Source organism: Somniosus microcephalus, chromosome 14 (assembly GCF_052327205.1).
Source record: "Somniosus microcephalus isolate GS21.2 chromosome 14, FLI_Smic_1.0, whole genome shotgun sequence".
NCBI lineage: Eukaryota > Metazoa > Chordata > Chondrichthyes > Squaliformes > Somniosidae > Somniosus > Somniosus microcephalus.
Window position 1 is genome coordinate 34,675,934 of NC_141000.1, and position 13,065 is coordinate 34,688,998.

The 13,065-nt window shown below is 43.8% G+C and overlaps 1 long non-coding RNA gene across 5 annotated transcripts in view; it reads right to left on the reverse strand.

Moving 5' to 3' along the window:
• Nucleotides 1-208: 208 nt before the first annotated feature.
• Nucleotides 209-13,065, reverse strand: part of LOC147107440 (uncharacterized) — a 79,102-nt gene continuing 66,245 nt past the window's right edge. The window contains exons 1-4 of one of the 5 annotated variants that reach the window (XR_015080805.1): nt 6,770-10,986; nt 6,288-6,340; nt 5,646-5,733; nt 209-599 (exon numbers count right to left, since the gene is read on the reverse strand). This is a non-coding gene — a long non-coding RNA (uncharacterized LOC147107440). Of the gene's footprint in view, nt 600-5,645; nt 5,734-6,287; nt 6,739-6,769; nt 10,987-13,065 lie in introns of those variants that run through there. The other 4 variants (XR_015080801.1, XR_015080800.1, XR_015080804.1 and 1 more) reach the window with 4 other exon arrangements.

A 13,065-nucleotide genomic window follows, 5' to 3' on the forward strand; every position in this document is an offset into this window, starting at 1 on the left:
TGTGGTGATGCTGTGCCCAAGTTGTGCCAGAATATTGACTTAGTAACTAAAAAGGAGCAATGATATATGTCCAAGTCAGGATGCTACACATTTATGCTCCTACCCAGGAAGTTGCACCTCCGTGCACAACCATCGCAGAATTTCAGCACCATAGTAAGTCCCAAAAGTAATTGGATATTAATACTAGAATTATAGTCTTGTAATCTCCTTTGTGTACATCATCATTTATTCTTAGGAAATCGATAATAAACTTCTGTTGTGACTAACTAGAGATGCAAATTTGTGTTTTTTTTAAGTTCAACCATTCACTGTGGTATTTGGATAGTCAATATTTGGTGTTACTATCCTTCACTCGTCACATGTCCCAGATGCTGAAGTGATGCTGGCTTCATGCATCGACAGTCAGCTCGAGCCACAATTCTGTTGGGTTTAAATCTGAATTCTGTACCGTGTGAGCCCTTTAAGATCGCAGATATTTTGCTTCTTCAGCGAGTTCTTCAGCAGTTGGCATGTTTTTGGGAAATGTTGTGCTGTACCATCTAGTTCTTGCAGACACGTTTGTCCTCAATACGAGCAAGAGCGTGAAGATCTCCCAACACCTGAAATTGACAATTGAAAATGGTAGAAATTGAGGGATATAACAGACTATAGAAGAAACTGATTACAAGCACACAGTTTACAGGGTAGAATTATCTACTAAGTATAGGTTACTGCAAGTCTAAGCATTTATGTAACTTCATCTCTCTGTTTGGCCACTAACGTCAACTCTACCACTCTATCATGGCTGCTTGGTAGCTCAAGCCACCAGAAAAACATCAGTTCTTAATAACTGGACGTTTTATTCCTAAACAATTTTTGTTGGATGGTGAAATTCATGTTTTTTTTTTAATACCCTGGCAGTCCTCAACTGAGCATTGCTGTTGACTTTGCTGCCAGGAGATCACCAAGAATAGTCCCCTTTTGCTTTCTGATGACAAAAATTAATGTCTTTGGTTTTTACCCTTGGGTTTAAAAGTAAAAGTAACTCTGTTTTTACAAAATGGAAGCCATACCTTCTCAAGGCTTCAAGAGGGCAGCTGGTGTCATCTTGGCTAATGGAGGAAGGCAGTTGTTTTTTGATCAAAAAATTGGTGAAATTAAAGATGTTTTGAGAGAGAAGAGGCTCGTGCACAAATATGGCAATATGTTCAGAGCAGCTTGCATAGCTTTAACTCTTAAAACTCCCCCACCACCCGCCATCATCAAAACATATTCTAGAGTTAGGGAGGTCCCATAATGGTCAATGTGACTAAGTCTACCACAGTACTCATGGTTGCGGGGGTGCACAGGGAGATGGATATCTTCAGCCAGTCAGGTTGGCACCAGCCTTGTTCACTTGCCATCCATGTTTGTCAGAGCTGCCAGCAACAGGAGCATGCTTGCAGTGAGATTTATGACCAACATGACTGAGATACACTGCAAACCCATTTAAACAGCTGGAGCTCTGTTTACTGTTACAAGTGAAAAATATCTCAGTAGGTAGCCTGTTTTGAATTAAAAGGTGAAGATTCTGGACAGGGCTGTGGTTTTATGGTAGTGGAGAGTGAAGTTCTGGCCTTCTCACTGGCTTCCAAAGAGTTTTTTAGAATTTCACCATTTTTTTTAGCATGCAGGGGCTGAATGATGTGTTGCTACTATAAATAGTCTATTAATTGCACCTGAAACATAGGGCTGGATTTTAATGAGGAGGGTGGGTTCCCCGCAGGCCCCGCCGACTTTAACGGCAGGGCCTGATTTGCATGCGAGGCTTCAGTTTCCCGCCCACAGCCACCCAGATTGAGAGGCTGGCTGCCTGCAGGTGGGTAGGCATGCAGCACTAGGCCGCACAGAGGGGGGAGAGAGGGTTCACGTGGGGGCCGGGCCATTTAGAGGATTGGCCCATGGGGGAGGGTCAGGCAGACGATAGAGACACAGGCCGGGCCATTAAAAGGATCCGGGGGTGGGGGTGCTGCGGAGAGAGGATTGGGGCCGGCCACCGGAGGATTGGTTTGGTGGAGGGGGGGGAAAGAAGATCGGGGCCGGCCTCCGGATGATGGGGAGGTGGGTGGGTGAAGGGAAGATCATGGCTGGCCACCAGAGGAACATGGCTAGCCTCAATATCACCGAGGGGGGGAGGCATGGGGAGGTGATCGGAGGCCTCGTGAGGGGTCTCCAATTGCGGGGGGTGGGTTAGGTAGGGACCGTGGATCCCGGAGGTAGGTATAAAGGCTCTTGGATCCAACAGTCCCCGCCTTGCTGTAACTGCCGGGTTTTACGAATTATGTAAAATTCGTCCACATGCAGTTAAAAACAAAATGGAGGTTAAAAAAAGAGGCCTCCAGCCTCATAATATTTAAATTGACGTCCGCCTCCAGGGAGCAGGTGGGCTGCCCGCCCCCGTCCTGCTTCCCATCCCACCTCCGTTAAAACCAGAAGTGGGCAGGTTGGAGGCGGGTTCAGGTCAGAAATCCGATTTTTAACAATTTAACTACCACCACACTCCAAACCCACCTGTTTTTTAAGGTTAAAATTCCCCCCATAGAGCCTCTGCACCAAGCTAAACGCCTTCAATGAGAGGTCAGTCCCATCACATTCCCCAGATATTCAGTCAGTGCTGTTGCTGCACCAGCAATGTGCAGAGGAACTGATGTCAATCTCCATCATATCCCACAAAAGCTTTGCTGTCTAGTCCATGCCAAATTTCAATGGTTTTCCCAGTCCAGTATCATCCTGTCAGTTTAAGTACCAGTCTATATTTTTCCTGGATAAGATTCAGCAATTATTTTCTTGCAGTCTCTTTTCTATTTACTTGCAAATCAGTACAGCAGACGATAAATTGATTACTTTAACATTTTGTTTCTTGAAAGACACTTTTTTTTAAACTGCCAGATTTTTATGTTTCCGCCTTTCAGTTTCAGATAGTTGTTGCACTTATGAAAGCTAAACTTGAATTTCTTTAAGTACTTTTTTTCCATTTGAACTTAGAACATGCTTATAAACAATGAGATGGTATGGGGAATGTGCTTTTAGCTTTTACCTCAGAAATGTTATACTGGACGAAATGTATATTATACTAAAAGGAAAGGAATTGCATAGATATAATATATAGTGCTTTTAACATTCTCAACATCACAAAGCAAGTCACAGCTAATGAAATACTTTTGAAGTGTTGTCGCGGTTGATTCCAGGTTAATTCACTCCAGTGGCCTATCTTAAAGTGCCTGTTGGGATAGGAGGCGCTGCAAGCCAAAGCTAAGTAGCAAAACATCCTACTTCAAAAACAGTGAAGATGACATTCCTTGGTTTTCATAGGTTTCAAAAACATGCTTGGAAATAATTTTGAAATCACTCAAATAACCATTTTTAAACCATGTTGTGATTTTTCCAATAAATATTTAAGAATCAGGCCTTGTTGCTCTAAAACTGCAGCCAGGATCTGGTGTCATTTATGTCGAATAGTTCCTCAGGAGTTGGGATGTTGGCAGGGGGGCTGCATCAAGCAGTGTTCAGTGCTTGCCTCGTCGCTCCACATTTACATCTGTTTCTGAGCTTCCATTTGATCATATTGTCACCAGTTTTTGCCACCCCAGTCCTTGCTCAATTGAGGGTACACCAGTGTTTCTGTTTGAGGTCAGTGCCTGGAGGGAGATATTCTGAAGGAATCAAGTTCTCCAAGATCATCTGCATTTCCCATCATTTTGTTGCTCGGTAGCCTCCCACAGTGGGATTTTTGGGGTAAGGAATTTTCAGACCCAGAACTCTTTCTGTAGTTCAGCCTCTTGGGTGGTGGATTGTATACATACAGTGGGTGTCAAGGATCATACACATGTTTTTGTGTATCCTTTTTCCTGAGGGCATCTCATCTCACTGATTATGTGCAATCCCCTATGAGATGGTTTAGCAACAGTGTGGGAGTTGGTTTTAAAGTTCCAGTGATGATCCTACAGGATTGATAGAGTTCAGTATCGATGTTGTGTACATGGCTCGAGTGAGACTACACTGGGGCATAGTCCTCCACAACTGAGTCAGGGTGAGACTGGTTGCTGGAAGAGTTTTCAGGTCAGTTGCTCATTTTCTGTTGGCCAGTTTCTGGAGTGCACCGTTCACTTTCTTTTTTCAGCTTCTTGATGTGCTCTTTGAATGTCAGCGTTCAATCTAATGTGTCCTAGGTAAATCGGATACTCCTAGTGCTCGAGGGTTGTACCATCACATGTTATCAGGAGTTCTTGTGTGGCTTGACAGTGTTTCAAGTGGAAGGCACATACTTGTGTTTTGCAAGGGTTGATATTCAGGTAATACGCGCCATAGTATTCTCCAAGTACACCCAGGGAGTCAATTAGGATGCATTGAATGTCCTCAAATCTTTCTGATTGGGTGCAGTGATCATCTGCATAGCTGAATCGTTAATGTTGGGGATGTCTGGTTAGATATTTGTGTAGACATTGAACTGCAGGGGTGCCAGCATTGAGCCTTGGAGCAATCCATTCCACTGAGTATGCCAGTGACTTGTCTGACCATCCACCTTGACAAAGAAACGTCGATTCTGGAGCAGGGAGGAGATGACCAGGACCATTTTTCTATTTCTCATAGTTCTTGCCTGTTTTAATAAAGGTGCACGATGGCTCACTGTGTCACAAGCAGTGGATCGATCTGCAAACACAGCTTCTGTAATTCTGCAGGTTTCAAAGCCATCTTCGATGTATTGAGTTAGATTCACAACGCCCATAGCATAAATGCCCTGGGCAAAAACCGGTTTGGTCATCAGCTCACTGCCCTTCCACTATTGCTGCTATTCTACCCATTATCATCCACTCGTGGCTTGTAGGTTGAGCCAAGTAAGGATATTGGGTGATAACTCTACAGAGTTGGAGTCTTTGTGGTTTGAGTATTGCAACCACCTTGGCTTGTTATTACCGCTTGGGTATCCCCGCAAGGGTTGCAAAAGTCTGTGCTCAGTTTTGGACACCAAATCCCAGACAAGATATATTGGGCTTGGAGGAAGTACAGCACAGATTCACCAGAATGATGCAGGGGATTAAAGGGTTAAAGTATGAGGACAGGTTGCATAAACTTGGTGTATTCCCTTGAGTTTAGAAGGTTTAGAGGTAATTTAATTGATGTGTTGAAAATGACAATGTTTGATAGGGTAGATACAGAGAAGCTATTTCCTCTGGTGGGGAATCCAGAGTAGGGGTGGCATAATCTTAAAATTAGATTTGGGCCATTTCGGAGTGAAATCAGGAAACAAAAACACACAGGAAAGTGGAAATCTGGAATTCTCTCGCCCAAAATTTGGATGCTGGGTCAATTGAAATTCGTTACTGCGATTGATAGATTTTTGTTAGGTAAGGGTATTAAGGGATGTGGGGTAAATAGAGTAGAGGTGCAGACAGGCTCAAGGGACTGAAGGGCCTAATCCTGTTCCTATGTTGCAGTCAAATGGTGATTGTGGGGGTGGTGGAAGCAAAAATATAGGAATGTGCCAGTTTTTCTCTGAAAACCAGATCAGTGTTGGCTTTGAAGTGTACAATTCCTGAGAATATGATTACATTAAACGACCAACAATTTCAGAGAAAACGCAAACATTCTTTTGTTTTTAAGTTAAAAGAGCACTTTCAACCCCTCACCATTTCCTCCAGGGAGACTAGTATGTCATCTTGTAATTATCAGCATTTGACTTCATCCATACTTCGCTTTTGAGACCAAAATAATCTACTGTTCGAGAAATGAAATAGAATATCAAAGTTTATTTCCCAGAAATGTCTCTGGTCTCATTCTTCAAAGTAGAATATGGCCCTTAAATAAAATAAGATTGGCCTCTGAATACCATCAAAGCTTTTTTGACAGAACAAGTAAAACTCTATATTGGTCTGGACTCAAAAGCCAACGGTAATTTTTACACCAATTCTACCATTCACACTGAAAGCACGTCACCCTGGAGAGCAGTTGCTAGGTAACTGTTGCTTAAATCTATTTGGCAAAACCTGTGATGAGGTTGAGTTGTCAGAGAAGGAGGCTGAACTCATTAGTTCTCCATCCTGTTCTCAAGTTGCAGTTCATTATATTCAATCGCCTTAAACATTGTTACACTTCAGTTTCAGATTTACTGCTATTTTCTTATTTTGTGTATGAAGTGCTGCACTGTTTGTAGATTTGTGTGCTTTAACTTCTGATTACATTTGCTGTTTTGTGCTTCAAATGAATAAGCCACCATTTAAAAAAAAAAAAAAAAAAAAAAAAAAAAAAAAAATTGCTGCACAACCACTGACCTGAGTTTTATTTGCAACTTGGGCACGACAGCAGCAAACAGTCCAAGTGAAGGCTGCAACATAAAGCATATTGCAAGCTATCATCATAAACACAATCAATTTGTGAATCTATCCTTAAGAAACACGCAGAATGTTGATCCATCTGTGTCTATCCACCTGTTTCTGGTTATTTGATTGGTCTCTGGGAATCGCATGACTGCCAGATCCCCTCTGCCATTGGTCCTGGTGCCTCATTTCATGGGTTCCTGCTGTACCATTTCCTAACCCTGACCTTCAACCAAGAAGCAACCTTGGGCCCAGTCTTTACCCTTTTCCTGCACCTGTTACACCCAACCTCACTGCCTAAACATCCTATTCCAGTCCTGTACATGGCCTCTGGCCAGGATATCAACCAGTAATTAAGAAAAACAGTTGAACCCTGTATAGTACAACTGGTCTGTGGAACCCCCCCCCCCACCCCCAAACTTGGACCCAGCACTTACCTGTTGCTGCAGCGTCCTGGTCAGCCAGCAATCCCCACTCGACTGGGAAATCCAAAAGTCTTCTATCGGCATATAAATAGTAAACAGGTAGTAAGAGGAAGGGTGGAGCCGATTAGGGACCAAAAAGGACACCTACGCATGCAGGCAGAGGGTATGGCTGAGGTACTAAATGAGTACCTTGCATTTGTCTTTACCAAGGAAGATGATGCTGCCAAAGTAACAGAGAAAGAGCAGGTAGTTGAGATACTGGATGGGATAAAAATTGATAAAGAGGAGGTATTGGAAAGGCTGGCTGTACTTATTCTGTATAGTACAACATCTGGTCTGTGCCCAGTGTCACCCCTGCCATCTGTGCTTGTATCTGCAGTGACATCGTAATAGAATGACTATCGGCTATCCTCAATGCAACCTCCTTCACCAATCAGATTTCAGTGAAGTAATGAATCAGAAGTTCGACACTAGTCTGGCATCGGTTGGGTAAAAAACAACTGCTTTGCAACTAGGTTACTTTGCAAGTTTAAGCAATTCCTCAGCTATTTTCCTGAGTGAATGTAAGTTAGTGATTTTTTTAAATGTAAATGCTATTGGATACATGCTTATTCCTAGCAAAATGAAACATGAGCTCAAATCTAGATAAACACACCACACTGTTCCTGTTTATACTAGGGACTGCATTGCCCAGATAGAAATTGCTCCAGGTCCCAGTATATTAGTTTTTGTTTTGATATTCCATTTATACTACAGTTGGGTGATTTGAAAATTCACTCCCACTCATTGGTTTTTAAAGCAGAGATTTCTAATATAACAATCCTAAAAATTAGGAATGTTCAAAACACAATGATAGTCAAATATTCATTTAAAAAATTGATTGTTCATCCGAATCATTCTAGAAACCTCTTTTAAATTAGCCTGTGTTTTTTCCCAAATTGATTCCCATATCTTGTTGCTGTGAATATCATCTCAAGGTGAATAGTTGGATAGTGACCTGTTCAGGGCAGGCGAAGCTGCAGGCAATCACAATGTGATGATCACAGACGATTGGATCCTAGCAGTAAAGTGAACAAGGCAAAGGACGACTCAAATTAGAAGGATATTCATATAGACAGTGCATCAAATAGACTGATCATCACCATCGACCACAAGTATATCAAGTACACACAATGCAGCAGGGCAACATCATGGAGTTCATATACATCAATATTCGCAAGCCATATCATCGAGCTGGCACAGGCGCAATTGGTCAAATGGCCTCCTGTTGAGCTGTATCATCCTATATAATGTGAAATCTATATGCAGTGAAATCTACACATGGTATGTTCAATAATACAACAACTTGTATTTATATAGCGCCTTTAACATAGTAAAACATCCCAAGGCACTTCACAGGAGTATTTTAAGACATAAAATTTGACACCGAGCCACATAAGGATAAATTAGGGCAGGTGACCAAAAGTTTGGTCAAAGAGGTAGGTTTTAAGGAGCGTCTTAAAGGAGAAAAGAGAGGTAGCGAGGCGGACAGGTTTAGGCAGGGAATTCCAGAGCTTAGGGCCTAGGCAACAGAAGGCACGGCCACCAATGGTTGAGCGATTAAAATCAGGGATGCTCAAGAGGGCAGAATTAGAGGAGCGCAGATATCTCGAGGGTGGGGGGGGGTTGGTGCTGAAGGAGATTAGAGATAGGAAGGGGCGAGGCCATGGAGGGATTTGAAAACCAAGATGAGAATTTTGTGTATACATAAGATATACTTGCATTAGAGGCAGTTCAAAGACGATTCACTAGGTTAATTCCAGAGATGAGGGGGTTGACTTATGAAGAAAGGTTGAGTAGGCTGGGCCTATACTCATTGGAATTTAGAAGAATGAGAGGTGATCTTATTGAAACATATAAGATACTGAGGGGGCTCGACAAGGTAGATGCAAAGAGGCTGTTTCCCCTTGTGGGAAAATCTAGAATGCTGGAGCACAGTTTTAGAATAAAAGGTCGCCCTTTTAGAACTGAGATGAGGAGGAATTTCTTCGCTGAGGGTCGTAAATCTGTGGAATTCTCTGCCCCAGAGAGCTGTGGAGGCTGGGTCATTAAATACGATAGACAGATTTTTGCAAGATAAGGGAGTGAAGGGTTATGGGGAGTGGGCGGGGAAGTGGCTTTGAGCCCAAGATGGCGGAGCAGACTCGAGGGGCCAAGTGGCCTATTCCTGCTCCTATTTCTTATGTTCTTATACAATGAAATGGCACACAGAATTTACAGTGAAAACTATAAAACAATATATTGTGAACTCTGCATAAAGTATATGCAATGAAACCTACACGGTATATATAATGTAATATATACAGTGCAAACATGTTTTTTAAGTAAAATCTACGCATATACTATAGATAGATTTTACTGTGTATGCTGTCTATTTCAGATACTTGTAAATTCCTAATTGTACTATTGAATAGCAATCTAAATATCCATGCAGCCAATCATGTACTGCACATACAAAGCTGGCTATGTGTGAGTATTTTTATTTGCCCTAACTGAGATTGTGTGTTGTATAAAGGGGGAGAAGATCAAAAGCTCCTCGCTTAGGCCCATGATTAATCTCAGAGCCTGATTTGCATATTCAAAGAAGGCACCCGCCAGGTCTCCCTCCCGCCTGCTCAGCGGAGCAGCTTAAAATCATAGCCTGCGGAATCGGTAGGGGACCTCGGTGGGTGAGCCCCACAGGCGACTTTGACTGCCTGCTCTGGTTTCCACCGGGCAGGATGGGTTTAAAAACATCCCTCATGTATTCCGAAGGCTAATGGAACATTTAAGGCCTTGCCCTGAGAGAAAGGGAAAGACTGGGAACCGGTATGGGCCTTGGTGAAAGGGGGCCAAAAGAGAGTCCCAGAGTTTGTTGCAAACTGTTGGTAAAGTGATTGGCTATATTCACTGCTATCAGGAGCAGAGTGCAGTTTTACTGCTGTCATTGCACATTAGCTCGTGTTGTCCTGTGTATTCTACTCGTTTGATTCCTATAAATAAATCTAGTGGTGTCAGCCTTGGCTCAGTGGTAGCACTCTTGCATCTGGGTCACTAGGTTGAGGGTTCAAGCTCCACTCTTGAGACTTGAGCACATAATCCAGGCTGACACTCCAGTGCAGTAGTGAGGGAGTGCTGCACTGTGGGAGGTGACGTCTTTTGGATGAGACGTTAAACCGAGGCCTGTCTGCCCTCACAGATGGGTGTAAAAGATCCCATGGCACTATTTCGAAGAAGAGCAGGGATGTTATTATCCCCGGTGTCCTGGCCAATATTTATCCCTCAACCAACATCGCTAAAACAGATTATCTGGTCATTATCACATTGCTGTTTGTGGGGTCTTGCTGTGTGCAAATGGCTGCCGTGTTTCCTACATTACAACAGTGATCATAATTCAAAAACGTACTTCATTGTCTGTAAAGCGCTTTGAGACGTCCTGAGGTCATGAAAGGTGCTATACAAATGCAAGTTCTTTTTATTTTTCATTCGCAATCTGAGCCCACCTCGAGTGGGAGTGTTGCCAAAACCATCTTCCAGAGTCTCTTGGGGAGAAATAAGGTGCAGTGGGCACAACCAATCTAGGATTGTGTGAATGCTTAAGTGCACGAGATCTGTGCATGGGCAGGAAGCACAGAACTGCAGCTTCTAGTTTATTGTAGATGGCAAGGCTCGCTCATAGGAAGCGCATTGAGACTGTAGTGAGAGAGAACAGTGCCTTAACACATCCTGAAACTACATCACATTGGTGAGCAACGAGTTGTAAAAGATACCTGTACCATCACAGGCCAGTCAGTGTTGGAAAAAATTGAGAATTAATTAGAGATGATTTTAATTCCCTAGAAATTAAATGGAATGATGAGGCTTAAAAGGAGACTATTGGGTAGATGTTGAGGCCTCCCACCTGTCGGAAACTGGGTAGTAGCGCCCGGAAAATGTTGGGGAATGACCACTCTCCATTTCCGTTGTTACTATGGCCGCAGCAATCCTCACCCAGTCCTACCACTGGGCGGCCGGAGCTCTCCCGAGTCAAGTGATAGGCCCGTTTAAAGTGTAAATCAAGGTCCTATGACATACATTGGACCCCGATGGTTATTTTAGGACAGTACTAGGTGGAGTGTGTGTACTGCGCATGATCCTTCCAGCTGGTGGTCAAATAGGAAAGGAAAGGACTTTCATTTATATAGCGCCTTTCGCAAACTCGGGACGTCCCAAAACGCTTTACAACCAATGAAGTACTTTTTTGAAGTGTAGTCACATTGTAATGTTGGCAACGCGGCAACCAATTTGCACACAGGTCCATCTGAAGAGGATTCCACAGGTAAGGCCATGTTTATTTTTGTGGAGCAGGAGTGCTTCTCCGGGCCTCTCAAACATTGTGCAGGCTTTAACCATCCTGGGGCTTGAACCCACTCAGCCTCATCCCATTCCTCTCCCAGGACTTGCGATCCAGCTGGCCTCAAAATTGCAGTGGCCTCTTTGCCACAGGAACGATCAGCCAGCTCCCCGCTCTGCTGGTTGGCTGCCCAAAATCCAAAGTCAATCCCTATAACTTTGAGGACATGTAGAGCTGCTGTGGATACAGTCCATTGGAAAGGGTGCCGGGGTTGCGGCTGCACTGTCTGGTATTTAGTAGTAAGCAGGAGAATTTGGAGGTTGTGGAGTGTTTGAATGCCTTTAATCATAACGTTATTGGATTTAACCTTGTTGTATGGCCTGGAGCAGGGCGTAATAAGATTAATGAGAGGCAATGTGCTGATTCAGTGCCATTGAACAAGTTTGTCCATGTGTTTCCGTCACACTTCATAGAGTCATAGAGTTATACAGCACAGAAAGAGGACCTTCGGCCCATCGTGTCTGTGCCGGCCATCAAGCCCTATCTATTCTAATCCCATTTTCCAGCACTTGGTCCGTAGCCTTGTATGCTATGGCGTTTCAAGTGCTCATCTAAATGCTTCTTGAATGTTGTGAGGGTTCCTGCCTCTACCACCCTTTCAGGCAGTGAGTTCCAGATTTCAACCACCCTCTGGGTGAAAAAGTTTTTCCTCAAATCCCCTCTAAACCTCCTGCCCCTTACCTTGAATCTATGCCCCCTGGTTATTGACCCCTCTACTAAGGGGAAAAGTTCCTTTCTATCTATGCCCCTCAATTCTGTACACCTCAATCAGGTCCCCCCTCGGCCTTCTCTGCTCTAAGGAAAACAACCCCAGCCTGTCCAGTCTCTCTTCATAGCTGAAACGCTCCAGCCCAGGTAACATCCTGGTGAATCTCCTCTGCACCCTCTCCAATGTGATCAGAACTGCACACAGTATTCCAGCTGTGGCCTAACTAGCGTTTTGTACAGCTCCATCATAACCTCCCTGCACTTGCCTTCATTAGCTGAAGCATAGAATATAAGTATCCCATATGCCTTCTTAACCACCTTATCTACCTGTCCTGCGGCCTTCAGGGATCTATGTACATGCACACCAAGGTCCCTCTGATCCTCTGTCCTTCCAAGGGTCCTACCATTCATTGTGTATTCCCTTGCCTTGTTAGTCCTCCCAAAATGCATCACCTTGCACTTTTCAGGGTTGAATTCCATTTGCCACTGTTCTGCCCATCTGACTAACCCGTCTATATCATCCTGTAGCCTGAGCTTCCCTCCTCGCTATTTACCACTCCACCAATTTTCGTGTCATCTGCGAACTTACTGATCATACCTCCTACATTCATATCTAAATCATTAATGTATACTACAAACAGCAAGGGACCTAGCACCGATCCCTGCGGTACACCACTGGACACAGGCTTCCAATTACAAAAACAACCTTCGACCATCACCCTCTGCCTCCTGCCACTAAGCCAATTTTGGATCCAATGTGCCAAATTGCCCTGGATCCCATGGGCTCTTACCTTCTTGACCAGTCTCCCATGTGGGACTTTGTCAAAAGCCTTACTGAAGTCCATGTAGACTACATCAACTACACTACCCTCACCCACACACCTAGTCACCCCCTCTCAAAATTCAATCAAATTGGTTAGACATGATCTCCCCCTGACGAAGCCATGCTGACTATCCTTGATTAATCCTTGCCTCTCCAAGTGCAGACTAATTCTGTCCCTCAGAATTTTTTCCAATAATTTCCCTACCACTGATGTTAGGCTCACTGGTTTGTAATTTCCTGGTTTATCCCTACTACCCTTCTTGAATAATTCCATCATGTTGCCAAACTCAGCTGTGTCACTGGAGTAAGCTTCAAGTGGAGGCCAAGCCTGTCACCATAGTGAATGAAACACGTCCTGGAGCATTC